Source organism: Falco peregrinus, chromosome 5 (assembly GCF_023634155.1).
Source record: "Falco peregrinus isolate bFalPer1 chromosome 5, bFalPer1.pri, whole genome shotgun sequence".
NCBI classification, from domain to species: Eukaryota; Metazoa; Chordata; class Aves; order Falconiformes; family Falconidae; genus Falco; species Falco peregrinus.
In genome coordinates this window covers 7,525,495-7,545,897 of record NC_073725.1, presented here as the reverse complement: position 1 = coordinate 7,545,897, position 20,403 = coordinate 7,525,495, and positions in this window count along the sequence as shown.

The following is a 20,403-nucleotide window of genomic DNA, read 5'->3' as shown; positions in this document are numbered from 1 at the left end:
CAATGGTGTTCATCACTGTGATAAAAAGGGACCACGAAGTATGACCCAGCTTGGAGGAAAGTATGAACCTATTTGGAGGATATTACTTACTCAGTACCGTTTCCAGTGGGTCAAGGAAATTCAGAACCTGACACTGCTACATCACTCATATATATGGCCCCAATTTTAATAAAACTATTAACAATGCTTAAGTTTAAACGAAAACATAGACATTTGCAGGAGTTAGGCTGTAAACACAGAGGGACGCTAATATAAAATTTAAAATTTGAGCTAGGCAAAGTTTGTGTTTTTCATTAGCTGGAGATACAGTGATTTTGCCATTTGCCCATATCTGAACATATCTTGCCTGAACATCTTGCCTTGCCATTTAAAGAGGAAAAGGCAGCCTTTAATATTAAAGGAACGTTCAGCATTGTACCTGCAGATGTGCACATGACAAATCATCCCTACAGGAGACACTTTGTTGTTTGGATCATCGCTGTTTCTTCCAGAGGAGGAGATTTACACGCAACAGGTACACAATGTTATTAGAATCATTTGTCACAGAGTGTTGGCACTAAACTGGTGAGGAAGATGTGTGCTTTCTGTCATTTTGCTACTTAAGATGCACATACTAAAACACCAAGTTTTAAGGCCTTTAGCAAAATTTGATCAGTCCTGTCTCAGAGAAAAAAAGAAAAAATCTCCCCCTTTTCAACACTGCTTATCTAACCAACCTGTATAGAAACAAGATAACACCACCGGAAACGAAAACATTTAACTTTAGCCTTGGCAATTCTGTGATGAATGGTATCAAGACCTGCAGACACTGCCAGATTTTTGGCTGTAAAAGTGATGATTTACAAAGGAACAAGTAAAACTTGTAAACTTCATTTTAAGGGCACATGCCTGCAAGTCAATGTAATAGCACCAGCATTATGCTTATTCTAATTACTGAAATTTAATTACTGATAAAAACATGGTACCAGACACTCAACTAGAATGGCTGTGCTAGAAAGGTGGAGGTAGCAAATATTTCTCCAAATCTGAGATTTCTTCTGATGACGATTCACTGATTTTTATTATTGCCCCATTCTGTTTTACAGAATTCCTTTACATTAGCAAAGTGTTTATTCAGATGCATTTTGAATGCATTAAGTTGTAAAATACTTCCATGTGATAAATGAAACATTTCTGATAAACCAAAGGTCCCAGAAATGGCCACCGAGATTGGGCTACTCTATAGAGACCTTGTTTATCCTAGTGACCTCAGGTTTCCAAAGTAGTTCAACATAAACCATATACTTTCTGTGCCACAATTTTTTGAAGATCGTGGGGTGAAGAAACTTTCCCATTAACATTATTCAATAGTGGCCTCAGCAGGCTCTATTTGTTTAATTGTTAAATGAAACAAGGATTATAACGGAATCAAGACACCTCTACGACAATATTTAACTGTGAGAACTGACTGTCATATGCACATATTAGTTATATTCATAAAATCCTATTAAATATCAGAGTTCCACAGCTAAGCTAATATTACCCATTGAACTTTTCTAACAAATAATGCAGCAGTAGAAACCTGCCAAGAAACAGGCGATGTTTAAACCCCTAACCAGTGACTAAATGACCAGTATTTAAATAAGCTGGATAAAAGATTATTACTAATATCCTAAATGCCTCTTATTCCAAACATGAAAAACTTTAATTAGCAATTATCTTGTTTAAATGTTGCTTTTCTGACATCTCTGCTTGGAATATGTTTTTTTCATTATTATAAGGATCTCTACAATTCCAGTGATAATGTTTTAAATTGCCTGACTTGATTGTTCAGGTCACAGTCTTGCAAGTACTTGTTTATTATACTTGTTTATAATTAAGTATACATGTTTAAGCAGTCCCATTACAGTCAGAATCTAATCCATAATTAATCCAAAGCAAAGTTTAGCTATAAATAATGCATTATTGTATACAACATCTGTAAAGTGCAGGTGTGTCGTATGCACATAAAAAGAGCAGACAGTACAAGTGGGGAGATATGAAAGGATGTGCACTGAAGGCAGCAAAAATGTAGGTAAACAAACATAGGCTAAATTGACAGATTTGTTTACTGGAAAGCATTCGTTAACATTGTGTACTTGAAATTAATTATGTTTATAATTTTGCAAAGTTCATCATACTAGTAGTAAGTATGAAGATTTTTTTTTTTATTAAGCAGATCAACCATTTTAGCCTATTAATTGCAGCCTAAGGAATGTTTACTCTGTATCCTACCTATCATACCAATTAGTTTGGCTACCAGCCTGCTAAATTGACAGTTGAGGACTAACAAGAGTGTAACAGTAAATCAACTCTTCCCTTACTGACTATTGAATCCAGAAGGAGCGTTTTCCCAAATTAAAATCATTCAAAAGGTCTTCTCTAAACTATGTTATTAAAACTATCAATCTGTGGGGCTAGCTGGTTACAATGTAGCTTTACATCACATTGTTTTGAAAATAAGACTCTTTGTTTATATGTTTAATAAAGATCAAGATCTTTCAAAAATAAACAACAGTATCCCCTGCCTTTTAAAACAGCGAAACAGACACTTTAATGGAAAGTTAAAGAGCAAACACGAAGGACTTTATGGAAATGAGGTTTCCTCAAGGCCTCAGTTTGTGAACTAGAAATTAAGTGTCTTTTGGAAGTCTTGACCTAGGCACTAATTTTGAGTAACTCTGTTGAGGATCCTGAAGTTATCTTAACTGGAAAAGAGATTTCATTGTGTTCTGTTTGCCGCTTTGTAAAAGGCTGAAAATTATATCTTTTTTGTTTGATTGTAGTATCACCATTTGGAAAAACTTATTTTGTCACAATAATATTTGAGGTTATATTGGGTAAGGTTTCCGTGGAGCAAAATATGTATTTTCTTCTACTAGGAAAGACAGACACAGTGGATAAGACTTGTATCATGCGCATTTCAGCTGAGGCACATATGTTTTACCAGAGAGACTGCAACAACAAACCTGTTCTTGAAGTGTTTCTGGTGTATCATTAAAAAGAGCATACAAACAGTGTTTGCCATCTCCTGGGGTTGTACTCTGCCCTCTAAGGAGAAGTTACAGAGCTACAAAATGGGCTGAGAGCCAGAATCCTGCAAAGGATTGGATTTCATTTCGTCCCTCCTTATATTTGTTAGTAACTATCGGTTATATACAGAGGCATTTGACTTCTGGGACATAAGGCATTTCATAAGTCATCTATTTTTGTAATTTGAGGCATCTGACTCTATTATTAAAGGAGCATGCAAATAAAATAGCCCACAATGAGCTTTTATAACTTCTTCAAACCTAAACTTTCCTCTTACAAACTATCCAAAGTGTTAATACTGATCAAAACCTTTCATTAAATTCTCAAACAGAAAAAACATAAAGCTTTTATTTTGTAATTTCAGGATGATACGTTTTGAAAATCCTCTTCATAGTACAATATTAAACACTTTCACTGCTTTGTGGAAAATTGCATCTCTTCCATTACAGAAGAGTAAGTAAATAAAAAAGGTTGATTTTTGTCAGCCGGATTCCTTCTAATATTGTCTTCATTTTATCATGTCCATGAGGATAAACACTGGGTCTACACGTGCTTAGCAGGAATTGCAGTGTGTTATGTCTTCACTGTGAAGACATAATAGGAAAGTTAACACATACACATTTCTGCTGATAAACAGTTAACTGCATGTGGGTATCAGTTTCTATTGTTAGAAAGCTTAGGACATGCAATACCACAGAAAAAGGAAAAGATATGTACAAAAGAGGAATGAAGTTCTTTTAATGAATGGCAGGCAAAACCCACATTATTCACTTTAGCCTAGTAGCTTTTCTGAATTACAAGAAATCATATGGTATTCTTAGTATATGCCCACAAAAGAGGTGGAGGGAGAACAGGAGTTGATTAAGTTCATCATACCCCATGACACCAATGCATTTCCTTTTAGTCATTTGAGAAAAATCACACAGCACAAATTATTTGAAACAGTTTTTAAAAAGGTTACTAAACACATGGTGGAACATAGGTTTTCCTGCTGTTTGACATAGAGACTAGTAGACTGCATCACAACAGCTAGTGAGATTGTATCCTGTCCTAAAGCTTGCAGTGTAGTTCCTTAATCCCATTAATTTCTTTCATATTGTTCACATACATAAAATTAACATCAGTTCTTGTCCCGTAGGGATGGTAGGCTTGCGTATGTTGCACTAACCAGCACAGGTCTTAACAGAAGTCAATTCCACCATTTAATTTATTACCTAGTCTTTCAACTTCTGAACCATAAGTCAACAGTCATATTTGTTTTCTTTATTTTTAGCTCAAAAAATGCTAAGAAGTTACAGTATTTATAGATGATTTCACATGCATATTCAAAACTTTACTAGAAATAGCTTTATGGTTGAAACATCTGGTCAGAAGACCTTAACTAAGCATCTACTGTACTATTACCACAAACTGATAGGAGTGCAGTAGGCAGAAAATACTCTTCTTAATTTCTCTGAAACGTTTACATTTTGCATAAACCACCCATGAACATCAGGGTCTTGACTTTTAATGTCACTTTTCCTATATTCTCTGGATTTTCAGATCAATGTATATATACAAAATCTCACTGTTAATATATGGCAACTTCGTTTTCTGAGTAAACAGCAGCTCAAGTAAGGGGAAAGCACCACTTCTGCCAAAAAAACAGAAGGGAAATTCTCTGCTTCTGTTCTTTGCTATGACAATGTACTCCTGGAAGAAGAGTCACCAGGAAGGGGAATCTCTAGTGGGACGATGGTTAAGTCTAAGCAGTACTTAAAGAATTTCTATTTCTCTCACCTTTTTGCCTGCATCAGGAGTCTGGAAAACAAAGCTGTTCCAGCTGGCACTCCTCTAACTCCTTTTTGTACAGAAAAAATACTTCCATACTTCATCCTCCCATCCAGCTCCTCCTTTTTGTTAGGGATCTATACATTTCACTTTTCTTGAAACTCATTGTACAAAGTGCTGCTTCCTCCTTCGTCTAAGAATCTACAGCCAAGTTTGATCCCCTAAGCATTCCTAAGTCACTGCTCAAGGACAGAAAGAAGAAACCCCAGAAAAGTTAGGAAAATAGTATATAGGGGAAGAGGATGAATGAAGAAAACTAATGAAAAGGGACAGCAGGGAAGAATAAAAGTAGATTATGGTAGAAACTATTAACATTTACTTATAGCAATTTTTAGGATTCCTGTCATCATATTCCATAGCACTAATATAGCGACAGGGAGAAAGAAAAGAGTGAACTGTAAGGTAAAGGACAAACCAAAACTGGAGAGGGAAATGAAGCCAAGGAATTTGTAAATGGAAAGCTATGGTAGAACAAAGGGAACAAGAACTGCTAGCCACTGGAATTGGAAAATAGACTGGAAGACAGAAGACAAGAGGGGGAAATAATAAAAAGTTGATCAGTTGGAAGAAAAACATACTAATGCAAAGACTGTCTTGAGATCCAATATTACAATAAAATTCAAAGAACAAGCGTAGTTGTCAAGGGTTATGACTGTACAGGGGAAGAAGAAAACTAGACCAATCTCATGAAATAATTATGAATGCAAGAGCTCCTTACATTCAGATGCAATCAGGAAGTAACAGACACAGGCTGAAGTAGGGATTTTCTCTTTCAGACTGCATACATTAATATGTTCCGTATGCATTTTGTCCAGCAGAAGCAGCTGAGGCCTAAATGCACGCTACTTGACTATTTTACATTAGTCATTTCAGTACTTAATAAAGTCACTTTCTGGGACAAGGGGATGTTGGGGTTTTGCTCCATTTAAAATTCCTCTTTTTTCCCACGTCAGTTCCTAAGTTCTTCCTAAGCAAGAAACAGAACATGAATTTGCATATCTACAAAGAATACAATCAGATTACTGATTTTAATCTTTTTTAAATTAATGGTATTTATATCTGTGTTACAGAGAAGACTCAGGGCCCCAGTCAAGATCGAGGCTTACTGACACTGACACTGGATAAATACATGGCATCATCCAGTTCAGAGCTGGCACCTAGCCATCCAGCTTGGAACACAGACAGTGTGATCTTGCATCTGCTCACAAAAGACCACAAACACTCTTTGGGTAATTTAGTAAATGTCTAACAGTTGAAAATGGATCCAAGACCTCCAAAATTCCTGACTCCCTTTCTAAGCACTTGATCATCTTTTTCCTCTGGAGAAAAATGTCTTCTGGTGCATACATGTGTAGCTAGAAGGCATTTAGAACAAAGAGCAGTGAAGAACTGAAGCACTGTGTGTGCCCAAAGGATCCACCAGTGTACATCAATGGGCTTCACTGATTTCTATCAGTCTGCATCTTTGTATTTTCATTTGGTTTAATTATTTTTAGGCAGCTCATACACTAAGCTTATTCGAAGTCTCAAGTAAGAGGCGCTATAATAATACCAGCCATTTTACAGAAGTGATTCTATACAAGTGCAAAGGGGGGTGGTGTCAATGAAAGGAAAATGATCTTGATTAATCTTCATTAAGTGCAGCATTTTATCATAGGATAGGCAATGAATTTCAGGGACTGATTTACTTCCTATCTTTTAAAGCCTCACAAAGGTACCCTGGGCATTTAGAAATGCAGGTGTGTTTATTCCAACTCCTCAGAACTAAGCTCAGCTCTTTTTCTGACCAATTATCTCAGAACTTTCAATTCTGCTGATTTCAGTCATTACTTCTGACTGAGGAGATACCACTTAAAATGTTTAAATATAATTCAACTGGAAAAAAACCAGTTTCTTTGTTTGTTTTTTTTTTATCTAGTTTGTTGAATTATTAATAATGCTTTGTTTCACATTGTTTATCAGCATGGTTTCTGGATGATGACTATGCACACACACACATGTTTATGACTATTTTCTTTGTTACCACATTCTGTGGTGAGTATCCTTTGTTTTTCCCAATAAAAAACAAAGTTGTGCTCTGGAAAAAAACCAGAAAAAGTTACATGAAGCAGATGAAATACAGGTTTCCAGCAAGACAAACTATGTGAAAGAACCAAATAAAGCTTAAGAATAACACACAGCATTGTTCTCCAGCACCAAGCATGGGAATCACATCACAAATACTGGTTGTAAATGTAAACATGAGTTGCCAAAGGAAAAGAGAAAAAATGGCCAGAAAAACAGAAGATTCCATAAATAGGTACTTTATTTGAATTTCTGGGTTTTGGAATCAACTTAAGATTTTAATATGTGAATGACTTACAAATCCAATGGGAATCCACAATTAATTCAGCAAAAAAGGTCTTTACCCTAAGGCACTGAGATTGTTCCATTATATATGAACTAGTTTTCCTGAAATTGCCTAGTATATTCTTAAATTTAAATAGGAGTAATGTAAGATATACAAACTGCATAGTAGTTTTTCCTTTTCCTTGTAGTTAGACTGACCTTTCAGTTCACTAGCACAACTTTCTCTTAAATATCTGCTAGGTAAAGCAAAGCTTCCATCTTGATAGTACACTTTAATACAACACTTTGAACATTACAAATCCACCAAGTATTAAAACATACTGTTCTACATACGGAGCTACTTTTCTTTCAAATGCAGACTATAATTAGCTATAGCCTCCCTTCTGCTCTACCTTAGCCTAAAAGAGGAGTGCTAGCTAAGTTGATATATGGGTTCCTTGGTTGTCAGACTGGCAAAAAAGTTGGTATAATACAAACAGGATGACAGTTGTTCCCAGGGAAGCAAAAAGTGCTGAGCGGCAGCTTGACATTACATAGTTTACATGTTGCAAGTGATTGCTTAGTTAAAACTTACAGAAATTACCTGAATATCTGTATTTTGTTCTGTAACCTACTCTCAGGGTATTCTTTATCATGCTTTCAACTAAAATGAATTACATGCAGGATTTTATTTTCTTGTAAAAAGGCAGCAGTTGAGAAATTCAACACATAAATTGAAGACTGTCTGTCTACATACATGAACATATGCCTGTCTACATACATTAAGTTAGGTTGGCTACACCATCTGAGAGTATGACCTTCTTACATTCCACAGCTACATTAGCTACCTTGAAGGGAATTCTATTTGATTCATAGTGACAAGCCAGGTCTCACATTATATTCAATTTGATCAAGGTAGAGGATAGCTTGTATTTAGATTTATCCATTTTTTAATGGGGCAAAGAGCACTCAGCTGAACCTTTATGGACTGCAGTTCAAGGGCTTCAGACCCTTCAGAAAACTAAGGATCAGGAGCAAAAGGGTGTAGTCAATCCTTCAGGCAAGCCAATTTTGAAGCTGTAATAATAACTGCTGGGACTCCAGAAGCAGTAATGCACAAAATAGTCCCTCACTGCAAAATGGGTGCCAAAGAACCCTGTAACTCTGAGTCACTAACAAAATAATCATCGTCAGCCCAAGTCCCTCTGCTTTCCAGGCATACTCCACATTTCAAATACCTAATGATGTTACCTCTCCATTCCCTAGTATTGCTGTCTTTATAGAGTAATAGTCTTCTTTGCAGTAATGCCAATCATTAATGATAAACTACATTCCTTAAATAAATGAACAGCTATGTTGTAATGTGATGCTGTCCTTTTTATTTTACTTCACCTTTCCAGGACTCTGCAGACTACAGCCATTTGCAACAGGTCTTCTTAGGGCCTTGTCTTACAAAAGACAAAATGTTCTGGCCCTAATCCAGGAAAGCACTTAGATGCATGTTGACATTTAAGTAGATGAGTGGCCTTAGTGAGGTCAACTGGACTACTTACTTGTGTAAAGCTAAGCCTGTCCTTAAATATTTTGTTTGATGGACGCAGACTACTCAGCACTTTGAGTGATTGAACCCTTCATGAGATCACACACAATTATTATTGCACAAACACTTCATGCAATAACAATTGCCTTCCAAATTGTTTGAAATATGTCAGTGAACAATTCAGTGTACAATTACTGCATCAAGTTTCAATCCAGTCCCATGGAAAACGTATGTGATTACTTCCAATAAGTATAAGGTGTTTCTAATTGTCATTCTGTATTTCTGCTGTGTTGTGAGGTGTGGAGATTGAAAGGATAGGACTGGCTAAGTCTCTGTCACCCCTAGTTTGCTCTCTGGCAAATGCTTACAGCAGTGCTAGTTCCTGCACGTGAGGGAGCTTTTTTTAAAACAAAGCAAATGTCTAGACCCCAAACTTGCTAACATTTTTGATGGAAACAGAACATCAAGATACCCCAGCATTATGTTGCCTGTCTAATCATAAACTAGTATTGTAGGATGGCAGCTGAATGTTGGCTCTTTGCCCTGTAATCCAGCAAGTCGACTATTCAGTGTAAATCATAGCTTAGATTTAGTTTTCTGTTCTTCCTCTACAGTAACTGAATGGCTGGCTGCCCTCATTACCGTTACATTTTTCCTGTGTAGCATCATTAGCAGAAATTCACAAAGAATGAGGTTTTGTGGTCACCTACCAGTTCTCTCTTTGAGGTACCAAGCACAGAAGGGAAAAAGTCTGCAGCTTTTATGAGGCCTGACAGGGAAGTCCAGCCACATCTGGCCCTGACAGTCCTCTCCAGTGCTGCTTGTTTCTGCTGCAAAGGGTGCAGGGCACAAGGCTTGAAGGGCTCAGTGAACTACTCTATCAGAGGGAATTAATTTGTTAACAAGTGACACAATCATGGAGTCAGAACAACTGTGCTCATCTTTCAGCTTCCTTCAGACTTTCATCAAATTACTTAGATCAATCAATTTAGCAAAAATTCCAAGGCCTTCTATTAGAGCAAAATTTCTTCTTGGTCCTGATATGTATACATTACCTATATAAGTAATCAGGAAATACTAATCAGTGGCATCCTAAGTAAGAATGTCCCAGTGCTTGTGTACTTTTATTTTTTTTCTGATATCCCAGTTGTTCTGGAAGAGGAAAAATGAAAAGCTAACACACTGCTTTGAAGGGTATCATCTTCTTCATGCGTTCTTCATCCTGCACTTGAATTCTCTGCCACCAGCTGAATGCCACAGAAGGTTATTACGGAGGTGTTGATCTCTGACCTTAATTTTTCTGCTACACAATAATCAGTGGACTGATCAACATCTAAAGATGTGTCACTCCTTCATAGTATACCGATGTTCAGCATGAAGTAAAACATTATTCCATGGGTAAAACCAGCAAAGTTTACAAAGCTGTTGAGTTTAACTAGCTCCCGGAAAAAATAAATGTTTCATTCGGTTCCATTCAAAGTAACACCCTGAAATTCGAAGACTATCTCGAATCACACTTGGGCTACACAACCCTTTGAACTTCTCAAAACAGTGTTGTAAATCTTGCAGCAATAAACTGCCTCGCAGGCATTGAGCACTTCCTGCTGGCTCTATGATACGAAAGACCACACCGAACAGCCCGTCTGCCTCTGACACGGGGCAGAAGCAGGAAGTCAGGGAGGCATCAGAGAAAAACACCATAACCCAGCCTGGTAAAGTCCTCACAAGCACTTTGTCTGAGCTTGGCTAAAGGTTAAACTGGTTCCTATGAGCTAATCTCTGCCTTGATTTTATGCTGACTTTCTGTTGAAAGTAAAACAGGAAGCAATGGCCAGACTGAATTCCAGCTAAAGTATTTTCTGTTTTTCTTTCTCTGTTTGTTTGACTCAGCAAATCTATTGTTTGTTAAATTGTTTTTACTACAATACCTAGCACTTCCATAATCCAGGAACTGTCAGAGCTTTGAAAATACATTCATGATCATTCAGAGTCGTTAACAGTATCAGTTCGAAACACTTCTGTGTATTTGTTTTGTTACACTATCAGTGTGCTATTCTAAGGAGAACACACCTTCCAAAAGTATTCAAGAATGTGTGTCAAGAAAAAGGAACATTCCTCTTTCCAAAGTATGCAAATTTTAAACATGGTTTGAAAAAACAATCCTAGTCATTAAATTCTAGCACAAGAAAATAACCTACTGGATTTTTTTAATGGGAAAAAGCCTCACAAAACCCAATGAGAATCTGGACCCAAACTCCTCTTCAAACCTACATGGAAACAAATAGCAGTTTTATAAGTCTTCTGCTCAAGTGTGTGCAGTCAAGCTTTCTCTTTCTCTTTTTCTATCAGTGTTTCCAAAGTGCCTCCCTCTCACTGGTTACCAGGCAACAGAACAATATTGCTCTGCATGCACATCCAGCAATAACTGACATTATACTGTATTTCTGCAGAGTTTCTCAAAGAAAATAAAGATGTCCTGAAGTACTCTTATGTGATAAATAGCCACTGCCCAGAAGACATTTAAATGCTTAAAATGCTGATTTCTTTCATCATAGAAATGCAGAGATTGGAAAAAAAAAATCCACCCAACTTTCCTAATAGAGGAACTCCCATGCAAAGTGAATGTGTAACACTAAAACAGACCACACTGCAGAAGATTGCTGCTTCAGTAATTATTTCAGACAATTAACAACCTTTAGGTTCTACAGCCACTTGAGCAAACCCTTATCTTATAATCAAGGCAAAACTAATTTAAAAAAAAAGCAGCTAAGACATCAAGTTAAAGTTCTTTTCAGTGTCCAAAAGACTAAAATGCTGCCTGTATGACAAAGCTCTTTTTTCACCTGTTTTGTTTGCTGTTGATAAAAGTCAAAAGAGTGCAGCAGTTTGCCTAAAAATCTATGAGTTTTATACCAGTTATGAAAGATCGGCCCAGATCCAATCTAACCACACACCTTCCCTTAACCCAAATCATCACTGAGATGGAGGCATGGTTTGCAGCCCTTCATCTGGAATTAAGTTGCATTCAAGAAAGATCTGATTCTAGGTCCTGACCTAAGTAACTCTAGGTCATTTGTGTGATTCAGTTTCAGATTTCACATTGTAGGTCAAATTCACCTTTATTTAATACTAAGATAAGAAATTAAAGGCTTTTGCAACTTTTTCACTCTCAAAACAGAAGTCTGTAATTACAAACAAATATCCCATGTAATCCCATCAAAATATGCAATGTACTGTATTCTTAATCCCTAATTCTCAAATACTAAAAAGGTATGCAGCAGTGTTAGTGAATAGCCCTCACAGGTGTTACACAAAGTCGTCTTAAAATGATGTCAAGGGTGAAGTCTCAGAATACTCAACAGCCTGGTTTTTGATTCTGCAGTGGTGAAATTGCATCATTTTATAAGACATTTTTTATTCAAATTTATAAGGGTAGCTTTCATTTTTGTTACACTTCTATTAGACTTTTTTTTGTTTGCTTTATATTAGATGTAAAACTGTAAGTGATTAATGTTTTCAGACTAGAAAAAAATCTGTTACCAGAATGATTTGAATCATGACCTTCAGGACAGGCAGTGCGTCAGAATATATGTATCACACCTGAAAAAAATAGTTCCATTCCTACTGCTGTTGATGTAGAGGTGGTATACAACTACTTGCTAGGTAACAGCAGAAAGATTTGTAGTTTGCTTTCTTGGATTTGGGAATGTGCAGTACAGCATAATGATGCATTGTCAGCTTGTCTAGATAACAGAAATAGCATTGCTCAATGCATACATTTGACACTTTATTTACTCCAAAAGTCAGCATAGATGAGCATTGAGTCTGTACAATAAACATGTCAGTTCTGTTTCTAGCTCTCACAAGAGGGACCAAATGCAAACGCTGGTTTACTAACTTATTTACAGAATGGCTGGAGCATTAGCTGGCTATTGCCTGTAGTAGGAATGTTATGCCTTGGTCAAAAGAAAGACTCCAGTCTGGACTGAAATATAAATAGCAATCACAAGAACTAACACCTCAAGGCATGACCTGGCTTGTAGTTTACTGCCGTTTCTTGTATGCCAGTCCTTCCCCATGTACAGCTTCTTTTAACTGAACAAAAAATATCATCAGCTTATTTTACAATTCGTAAAATCCAGTACACTCCAGAGTACTTACTGAACCTTATATAAAATCCCCAAGTGGTAGGCAACAGCATATTTTCTCTGCAGAAGAAAGCAAACAATTAAATTAGATGGGATGAGAGCGACTGAAAAGATGATGTGTCTACAGAAATCAGCTAGATCCCTTACGTGTTCATTCTAACAGTTGATTTTATTCATGGAAGTACAATTTTTTTGAGAAAGAAGTTCAAGAGAGACAGCAGAGGGGAGATGATGGCATCTGGACTCCCCTGAAGCCAACTTCACTTTTTATCTTATCAAAGTTATATTTGAGTAGTCTTACTAAATAACAGGGGAGAAAAAAAAACACTTAAAAATGAGTATTTATTTTTTTTACTTTGCCAATGATGAGAAACAATATTTGCATATTGAGTCTTTTTCCACACATACAGACACACACTTGCAATCCAATTATTTTAAGCTAAGCTAAATGAAAAAAATAAATTGTGCTATCTCCTAAAAACCAATCAATAGCCACTGTAAGGATCAATAGTCTAAAAAACTATTGACTGCTCATGTCACAACCTGTACTTTCCATTCCACACTAAATACAATTGTAGATCAATATCCGCCAGATGTCCATTTGGAAACAAAACATTCTGGCTATGGTCTCTGTCCTTAACCTCACAAAAACTATTGGTCTTTACATTTCATTTAAACGTCCCCTGGTGTGCTGTAATATTCCACTAACAGCATCTCCCCGAAGCCTCGTTACCCTCCTTTACCAAACATAGTGAGGGAGGTACTTTCCATGGCTTTCATTAGTCCACCCCACATCATACAGCCTTCGTCGTTCTGACAGTAGAGATTTTACTTATTTATTTATTTGAGAGTTTATTCAGAAGGGGATGAGGGGAAAGTTCCTGACTTAGCAATGAGGGGCAGTTACTTATCTTTAAAGAGAGTTGACTGTCAAGACTCACACCCTGGTCAAGCAAGCATGCTTCTCTTTTGCACCTATATTACGGATGGATCTCCTTCTAAAACTGATCATCCTTTTTTTGAGAAACAGAAGGCTGAACAATACACAAACCCCTCAGCTGTTAAAAACTCACTGCTGCTCCCCCAAAGAGATCTGAGGCACAGAATTTGTTGAGTGCAGAAATGTTCCCATTTCTCAGTTGTGGGTGGCACGGGCACAGGCTCTCCTGCAGCCCGAGCACTGACCAAAGCTCCACTGGTGTGGCAGAGGGGGAGCGGCGCTGCTGACAGGATTCCTCTCCTGTGAGTCCTGCAGTGAGAACTGAGTAAGTACTGTGGTACTTCGCATCTGAAGGAGGAGCTGGATCTTGTGTTGTCAGAGAGAGAGAGAGAGAAGGTTTAAAAAGGTAATTTTTAGAGACTGTCAAAACTGAAAAGTGTAAACATTGTTAACATTTCTTTAAAATTCTGGCAGGGAATGAAAGCCGCCTGGATGTGTTCCACCCTACAGTTGCAAAAATGTTTAGCAAACCATATGCTGCCCTAGAAGACAGGTCCTAGGCAGATCCTCCCTGGTAGGTTCGAGAGCAGCAGCAGGCAGCTTGGCCTTGGAGCGCTGCTGCCATTGCCCCATCCCACACCACTGCGTTTCCTGTTTCTGCAATAGTGTTTGCTAGATGTGCTGCTGCACGAGGTCCTAGAGATAGTGGGCAGCACTAGTTTTTACATGGAAAACTATGGATGCATGTCTTTTCAACTGTAAATAGTACCTCTTTCCATTTACATTCATGTAGTAAGGATTCAAATATCTTTGTGAGGTACCTGCGGTTATTAAATAGTCGACATTTCCTTTGCATTTGATTTTGCATAATATGGTTGTATAGAGAATAGTTCCCCTTTATCATATAATTCTGCAGTAACTTTTGGGGCATCTTTAGTTCTACGTTAGCGTGAAATGCATGTAAGTGATTTCAGAGTCAGACAGTAGGAATTTTCACAAGTTTTCTGTAGCTTGGAAAAAATACTGATTAAATAACTGCAATGTAGATGTTTTTAACATGCTCTCAATGACTGCTAGGCAACATGACTCCAAAAATTAAAAAGTCAATTGCTTACATTTCACTCTCTTGTCTGAGCAGTTCTGGTGAATTTATCAGCACAGTAGTGTAAATGAAGCAGAATTTGGCCAAGTGATGCAAGATGCCATTAGCATTTCAAAACAGGCAATATTTTGCAACAATGACAAATATCTTATAACTCACATAAATAACATATACTTGCACAGACATCTGTTTGGTTACACAAAAGCCTCATTTTTTTCCCTAAATTCCAAATAGCTAATTCTGGATCACTTATCCTCACTCAGAGGTTCTCACATGCCTACCATCTCAACATTAATTAACTGTATGCTTCTCAACCCTGTACCTTCTCAGTCCCATAAATTATTTTGGCCCTTTCAGCCTGACAATAATTACAGTGCCTCATAATTCACACTGACACACTTCATCTTGAACTCAAACTGTCTTTTATGGTGATAGCTGCAATCATACATACCAGTCCTATAGTTCATACTGGTCTCTCCCAGCATTAGTACCTGTAGCCTATAATGAGCTTCATCATCCTATCTTGTCCACTGTCCATCTCTGGCCACCTGCACTTACGTAGGTTCTCCACTCATTTTTCAGGTCCAGGAAGGAAAAGTCAGGTATCATTTACTCCTGTCTGTAGCCCTGAACACCAGGGAGAAGGAGAAACAGGGTATTTTAGCAAAGACTAGGGCACAGAGAAAGGTTAAAAACATTGAGAGCTTTTCTTGTAGATTAATGTCTTCTCTTAGTGGATTAATAGAGGAGTTGGTTTGAGCACTGCAGTCAAACCAACAGTTTGGCTATTTTTCAGCTACTGGTTATAATCTGGATTTCTACTATATTGGGGAAAATGCAAAGATCCCAGTAGTGACTGATTCAGACATATTGGGCAGGCTTGCCTAGTGGGGCAAAAGAGCAACAGCATAGTCAACTCCTGTGGGATTTTTACAGCCTGATGGCTCTGCAGCATCTGTATTTTGGTGGCTTCACTGAATGCTCCCCGGAGCACACAGCTGCCAGCTGGAGGCTGGTAGAGCCTGAGGGGATGATCACTGCCAGCAAACGCCCTGGGGGCCTGGCTGCCTTCTCCAAAGGCTTCTTCCGAGCTGTGGGCTGCTGGTGCTGAGCAGAGAAGCCATAGCCCTGGAGGCACAGAGCCGGGAGACATAGAGGTGTCTCAGGAAGACTGCAGCAGCAGGAAGGCTGCAGAGCATTGCACTGAGAGAAAGAAAACTATAAGCTGAAGAAAGAGAAAAAACCCCCTCTTTCTAGCTAAGTACTGTGTTCTTCCTCCCTTCCCCCCCATCCCAGTTTTAGGATTTTTAGGAAGAAGCAGACACCTGCCACCCTCTCAAAACATCCGTCTTCACAGTGAGCACACTCCCAGGAGCCTACAGCACTTCTGGAGCTCTATCTGTGCATTTCAAGCACAGCCACAACCAGGCTGTCCCAGCCACAGCCAGACCACCCCAAGGACAGCAAGGCTCAGGAGCTGGCTCAGGAGAGGCTTCCATTCCCTGCAGCTGCAGGGAGAGGTTTCGGCTGGATGTCTTGCATCAGTTAGGGAGCCTAACACCGTGCACTGTCACACTGTAGCGAGAAGCAGGAATGGAGGCAAAGGAATGGAGCAATACACACTATATAAGAGCTATGTTTCCCTAAATGTCACAACTGCTGGCTTCTGTGACAGAAGATGCGGAGTGGAACAGCAGAGCAGAGAGAGAAAGAATCCAGGCTTGGGAATAACACTAATGTTCAAGGGAAGGTTTATTTCCAATCGGAGAGCAAAATCAGAGCTTAGCAGAAGGCACTAGGAAGGGGCAGTGTCCATGTGGGAAGGAAACCTGCTCAGAATTTGCATTTTCATACTAGAGAAATCTAATATGCTTTTTACAAACGTATATGTCAGATCTTTCCCTTACTCTAGCAGTTATTATTCTCCCTCTTAGTTTCACAATCAGAAGCCTAAACTCCAGCAGTATGTCCCAAACCTTTTTAAAAATAGCCTACTTAGAATCTTTTTTATTTGATTACAGGACCATGAAAATTTCCAGATGCATTTTTTGGAATTACACTGCCAAGAAACTGAGACTCTTAGCTGTCACAGTCAGCTAATACAGTCACTCTGGACAGGGGTATTTCAAGGAAAAATACCAGCATCCTAATCCAAACAAAAATGACTTGGAGAAGCCTGAGCAAACCGGCAAGAACATGATGTAGAATGCCATAGAAACCATCAACATATTTTACTAATTAGCTTAGAATTAGCTGGAGTTTTAGTTAAAACATGCAAGCATTTACTGTGTGATGGACCCTGATGACGTTAACATGATGCTGAATTACAGTTACATATTATTAAAAGCTTTTTCAATGAGCAATGAAAACCAGTATTTTCCTACTGAACTTTTGAACCTCTATTATTTCAAAATGTGGTTTTTTTCTCCCTGGTAAAGGAAGAGAGAGAAATTTATGACTGACAGTTTGGAAATCCTTGCTTTGTGAAGCATTTTGAGGACAAAACAGTCATGAGAAATTACACCTACCCCCTATCTCCCCAAGCAGTTTGTGCTCCAAAGCTAACCAGGAAACAGTCCCAGCCAGTATTCAAACAGATGCCAAGAACAAATATAATCTGTTAAAGAAAATCTGTTGATAATGCTTTAATCCCCAATAGATGTAATCGATAGATAAACAAGCCAACAAACATATGGCTGGAGATGTCACCATAAAAGACTAGAAAGAATCGAGCTATCAAAATCTACCCTGATGGTATTCCTCTAACATCTTGTGCTTCTGTAACTTGGTGAAGCTATTTTGTTTGTCTATGATTCAACAAAATTACTGTGTTACCAGTAAGTTTGGATTTGAATAAGGCAAAGGTAGAAACCACAGTATTCCTTTTATTTTTGTTGAGATAGAAAAGACTTCTGCAACCAGGACATGATTCTGTAACACCAGCAAAGTTAGGGTGAATCTTCCCCCTGTGTATAGTGAGCACTGGCCCAAGACTTACATACATTAGGAGTCGCAAAGGAGCTGTGAGATGTCAGTATCACTACACATCCTGATGCTGAAGAATATCCCTAGTATCACCCGATGGAGATTTGAAGGGGAAGAGGATGAAACCAGGCTGGCTAGAGATAAACCTCAGGGCAGCATGCCAATGTTTGAGGGACAGTGTGCTAGCAAGGTCTTTCAGTCTGCCATCTCAAAGGAGGTAGGGGATGGAGATCCATGCGGCAGCAAAGACACAGGGCTTATCGATGTGTTAGAAAGGAGATCCATGCGGCAGCAAAGACACAGGGCTTATCGATGTGTTAGAAACCATGGAAGCGCCTGAGAATGGTCATGTAGGAATTAGGGCTTCTCCCCCAAAAAAGGTGGCAGGATCAATAGCCCAGCTGAATTGCATCTACACCAATGAATGCCACATGGAGGAGCTGGAAGCCTTTGCACAGCAGTAAAACCCTGACACAGTTGCCATCACAGAAACATGGTGAGATGACTCACACAACTAGAGTGCTGCAGTGGATGGCCCTAAATTTTTCGGAAGGGATGGGCAGGGAAGGAGAGGAGGTGAGGTAGTTCCTAAGGGAGTGTTTTAACTGTCCAGAGCTTAATGATGGTGATGATCAGGTTGAGTGTTTCTAGATAAGACTCAGCAGGAAAGCCAACAAGGCAGATATCCTCCTGGGAGCCTGTTACAGACTGCCCAACCAGGATGAAGAGGCAGATGAAACATTCTACAAGCAGCTGGGAGAATCTCCCAATTGCTAGCCCTTCCTCTTATGGGGGACTTCAACTTACCACACAACTGCTAGAAATACAGTACAGCAGAGAGGAAACAGCCTACGAGGTTCCTGGAACATGTGGAAGATACCTTCCTGACACAGCTGGTTGGTAAGCCAACTAGGAAAGGTGCCCCGCTGGACCTGTTGTTTGCGAACAGAGAAGGACTGGTGGGTGATGTGCTGGCTGGAGGCCGTCCTGGGCATAGTGATCGCAAAATAACAGAGTTTTCAGTTCTTGGAGAAGGAGAGGGGTCAGCAGAGCTGCTGCCTTGGCCTTCCAGAGGGCAGACTATGGCCTGTTTAGGAGATTGGTTGGCAAAGTCCCTCAGAAGGACACAGTCCTGAAGGGCAAAGGAGTGCAGGAAGGCTGGACATTCCTCAGGAAGGAAATCTTAAGGCACAGGATCAGGCTGTCCCCACATGCCCAAAGACAAGGTATCAGGGAAGACATCAGCCTAGTTGAACAGAGAGCTTTGGCTGGAACTCAGGACAAAAAGGGAGAGTTTATAAAGTTTGGAAGAAGGGGCAGGCAACCCAGAAGGACTACAAGGATGTCACGAGGTTATGCAGGGAGAAAATTAGAAGGGCAAAGGCCCAACTAGAACTTCATGTGGTTGCTGCCATCAAAGACAATAAAAAAAATGTTTCTGTAAACACACTGGCCACAAAAGGAGAGCTAAGGAGAATCTCCATCCCATATTGGATGTGGGGACAACATAGTGACAAAGGATGAGGGAAAGGCTGAGGTACTTGATGCCAGCTTTGCCTCAGTCCGTAACAGTAAGACCAGTCGTTCTTGGGGTACCCAGCCCCCGAGCTGGAAGACAGGGACAGGCAGCAGAATGAAGCCCCACAAGCCAAGGGGAAACGGCCAGTGACCTGCTGTTCCACTTCAGACACACACGGGTCTGTGGGGCTGGCTGGGATCACCCAAGGGTACTGAGGGAGCTGGCAGAAGTGCTCAATGAGCCGCTTTCCATCACTTATTGTCGCAGCACTCTCCAAACTATCAAGCTGAAACAAGTTCTCTACCATCTCATACCAGCACACTCTTCATGCCAGTCCCTCTGCTGCCTTCTCCTCATCTTGCCTCATCCAGAGCCCGGTCTCTCTTCTCTCGCTTCTGCCTCTCTCCCTCTTCATCAGCTCTCATAAGCCTCACCTGCACCTTATCTACATCCACCAACCCGCCGCCCCTGAAGCCCACCCACAGCTGTATATTGTCAATGCTAATTAACCAGCTTCATTCCTCTACAATTTATCAGCAGTCCTGCTAACCCAGGAGATCCCAGGTGACTGAAGATTTGCAAATGTGACACCCATCCACAAGAATGGCCAGAAGAAGAACCTGGGGAACTACAGGCGTGTCAGCCTGATCTCAGTGCCAGAGAGGTTATGGAGCAGATCATCCTGAGCACCATCACACAGCACATGCAGAATCAACCAGGGGATCAGGCCCAGCCAGTGTGGGTTTATGAAAGGCAGGTCCTGCTTGACAAACCTGATCTCCTTCTATGTGACCTTCTTAGTGGATGAGGGAAGGGCTGTGGATGTTGTCTACCTGGACCATAGTGTCAAAAGCCTTTGACACTTTCCCTCAGCATTCTCCTGGAGAAACTGGTGACTCATGGCTTAGATGGGCATGCACTTTGCTGAGTGAAAAATTGGCTGGGTGGCTGTGCTGGAAG